General features: G+C 54.0%; 1 protein-coding gene across 1 annotated transcript in view; it reads left to right on the plus strand.

Annotated features, from left to right (window-relative positions):
- AHDC1 (AT hook, DNA binding motif, containing 1) overlaps nt 1–3,299 on the plus strand; it is a 17,162-nt gene extending 13,863 nt beyond the window's left edge. Inside the window, exon 4 of the mRNA XM_011955558.1 lies at nt 3,243–3,299. The gene's annotated coding sequence lies outside the window, so the exon portion shown is untranslated. The remainder of the gene's footprint in view (nt 1–3,242) is intronic.
- The last annotated feature ends 341 nt before the right edge of the window (nt 3,300–3,640 follow it).

Below are 3,640 nucleotides of genomic sequence, written 5' to 3' on the forward strand. Positions count from 1 at the left end.
CTGGTCTCGAACTCCTGACCTCAAGAGATCCACCCACCTCGGCCTCCCAAAGTATTGGGATTACAGGCGTTAACCACCCTGCCCAGCCTCATGCACTCTTTTTGCCTTCTGCTCTACTGCCTTGTTTGACATTGGACCCTTTCAAGAGAGTAGAGACCAGAGAGTAGAAGTTAGACCTTAACTCATGTCCTGGCAGCCAGTGGGCATGAATACATGTTTGCTGGTTGCTTAAATGAAAGCACAAATATAGATTGCTTTTTGGAGGAGAGCAGCCCTCTCTGGACAACCTGATTTATATGTGCTCTGCAGCACTTTGAATCTCTGCTCAGCTGTCCCTCAGTGCTGCCAGTGCCCCCCCGACAGGCAGAGACCACTTAATGCCCTGGCACCTCAGATGGTGAAACCACCGGAGCGTGAGGACTCAGAGGAATGTGACTGCAGTTGTGTGTCACGGAGGCACTAGAAGGTGAAGTCTGCGTAACAGTGGTTGGTGTGCTGGGGGCTGGTGCGTGCTAGTGCTGGGTGTGCAGCAGTACCACATACAGGTTGCTGCCCTGGAGGAGCCAGGTCGGGATGACAAGGGTACTGTAGCTATGGTAACAGGGTGGTATAAGGAGGTGTTCTGAAGGTGTGCAAGGCCCGAGCTGGACCTTGGCATGCTGACCAGACTCAGGTCAGTCCCCGCTCTGTCATTCAGTCAGCGCATGTCTCGGCCCCAGCATGTGCTGGGCAGTGTTCATTAGTGGTTGAAGAGCCACAGTCTCTCCTGCCACGACCAGGTTAGCTGCCTCCCCAGGACCTTCCGTGGCACAGCCACCATCTCCCTGCATGGTAATTACCTGGTTTGGGGTCTGCTTTGCTTTCCCCTCTATCTGCGAGCCTCTCAAGGACAGGAACCAGATCCGTCTTGGTCTCTGCTTTGTCCCCAGTGCCTAGCACTGGGCTGCGTGTTAGTGTCTGGTCCTGCTTTGTGGAGAGCTGAACCTGGTGAGGTCAGAGTTCCACACAGCCACAGCGTTCTCCTCCCACCTCCATGAGAACCCTGGGGCTTTTGGGCTTTGATCCCCCCTCCCCCACTCCCTCCCATCCTGAAGATTCTGCCAAAGTCTCTGGCTGGCCAAGTCCTGAAAGCTGGGGAGGGTAGTGGGAGGAGGAAGGTGAGACGCGATGGGCGGCTTAGCAGAGGGTGAGAAAGCCTCCTGCTGCCTGGCCGCAGGCACCGCGGGAATGGTTCTGGCAGGAGCCGCCTGCTGGGCTGAGATCACCATGGAGACCTGGCTTAGAGAGGGTCACTGGCAGTGGCTAAGGGCCGGGGCTGGGGGTGGGGGTGGGGGTGCAGGGATTTATGCAGAGGCTCCCAGCCTGCCCCAGGGCCCTTGGAGGGAGCAGAGGAGGCTGGCATTGGACAATATCAGTTTGCCAGTGGTTTGGAGCAGCCCATCCTAAAGTCCCAACACCCTTGTTACCCAACACCCCAACTAGAGGTTCTTTAGCTTGGCAACTGTTCTTCTGCAATAGAGCTGTCCTCTGGATAGATGCCCCCAGCCCTCTGGCTCAAGCAGTTACCCCAGATAAAATCCTTCTGCTCCCTAATAGACACCCCTCTTGTCTCTGCAGCCTGTTTACCGCCTGACTGTGGAGAGCTTGCATTCATCCCAACAGCAGCCCCTGCCCCAAGAGCTGCTTTTCTACCTATCACCCCATTGCAGCACAGCTGTCACCCTCCCAGGCACACCGCTCGCCCCTGCGGCTAGTATTCCATCCTCCTGTAACTGCAGGCGACCTGACAGCTGAACAAAGATGCAGCTCTTCTCCTCTCCCATGCCTCTGCCTGCCACCTGGTCTGATCCACCAGAATGGGGTGCTGCCCTGCCTCTGCAGGAGCCCACCTGCTTCCCCTGGACCTTGGGGTAGTCCTGGCAAGTCCAGCCTCAGGACAAAAGTCGTCCCTGGGGCTGACTGCCCAGCAGACAGCAGCCGAGGCTGAGCAGAATTTAAATGTGGTTCTGGTAGAAAGGGAAGCCAAGAAAGTACAAGGGAGGAAAGGCTTTCTGTCGCCGCCTGGTTCCTGCTGGTGTGGGGGAGGATTGATGGGCTCCTAAGGAACCTGAGGAGGCCGCTTCAGCATCCTCACCTCGCCCCTTAATTCGGATGGAGATGGTTGCACGCTGAGGGTGGGAGATGTCTCGGGGCTCTGAGAGGAGGACAGAAGTCTGAAAGGACCAGGCTAATGACTAGAGCTCTTAGGAGCCCAACCCTGTCCTTCAGGGGACCTTCTCACTCACCCTAGCAGAGCTGTGAATCCAGAGGGTCTAGCCAAGCTGGGGGTCTGGGTAGGGAAGTCAGATCCCCAGGGCCCCGCAAGCATAATGAGAACTGTCTGGGAAAAAGGGGTACTTCCAATCCCGAGTGTCTGGCGATGGGAGGAACTGGGAACTTGGGAGTGTCTGAGCTTCAGGAAGGCAGGGTTAAGCCAAACACAGATGGCATTGTGTTGGGCAGTTTCTGTTCCTTCACTGAGAAAGACTTCCTCCTCACCTCACCTCTCTAAGGAACAAAATGGCATTGGTAAGAAGAGGATTGGATTTAGAAGAAATAAAAGCAGTGGTTCACACCTGTGCTGTGTGCTGAGGCCCTGCCCTCTCCATGATGTCATTCCTCAGAACAGCCTAAGTTGGGGGAATTACTAAACTCATCATGACATGAGGAGGCAGGTTTGGAGAGCCCAACTGCCCTAGAAAAATAATAATGAATAGTAATCAGTATAATTTATTATGCACTTAAGGACCAGGCTTCCTCTGCCCTATATCACTGAGTCCTCCCAACAAACCAGTGGGGTAGTTCAGTTATCTTCTTTTTACAGATGGGCAAACTGAGGCTCACAGAAGTCCAACAACATGCCCAAGGTCACAGCGCCATTAAAGGGTAGCACTGGTATTTGAACTCAGCTGTGTCTGATTCCAGAGCCCAAGCTCTTAACAAATTCCACTGCCTGGAACCCCAGCTCCTCAACCAGCACCTGCTTCATCCTGTGGTTTGGGGCTTGGACATGCATATTTTACAGATGGGTAAACTGGGCTCAGAGAAGGCAGGTCTGACTTTTCAGGAGAAAGAACAATGGGTAGCTTTCCCGGACGAATCCTAGGAGGAGCTGGGTGAGGGTCTCCCTCTTCACTTCCCTGATCTCAGAGCAGTCGATGCCTGCCACTCACTCCTGCCTCTTCTCTTGTGTTTCTTTGCAGCTTTCAGAAAACCAACGCCAAGATCCCTCCCAGCGTCCACATCGTCCTTTGGCAGGAGCGCCTGCCCCTCTGCCTCCCACCCTGCCCCCTACACCCCTTGCAGACCCATCTCCCTCCACCCCTCCCCGCCCATCTCCTCCACGCAGAAGCCGAAGGTGAGCCCTTTCTGCACAAAACCAGCAATTGTAAATACTTTTTAAAAATGTACAAAACTTAAAAACAAAACACAGTTTTAGAAAAAGACAAAAAAAAAAAAGAGAGAGAGAGCGAGAGAGCGAGCGTGTGCAAGAGGTTGCGAGCGGGGCCCCGAGGTGTCCAGAGCCCCTGCAAGTATGCACTGAGAAATTTATCTACAGGTCGTTTGACAAAAATGAACAATATCCTATTTATTGTATATA

The sequence above is a fragment of the Colobus angolensis genome, unplaced genomic scaffold (genome assembly GCF_000951035.1).
Source record: "Colobus angolensis palliatus isolate OR3802 unplaced genomic scaffold, Cang.pa_1.0 Scaffold4, whole genome shotgun sequence".
NCBI classification, from domain to species: domain Eukaryota; kingdom Metazoa; phylum Chordata; class Mammalia; order Primates; family Cercopithecidae; genus Colobus; species Colobus angolensis.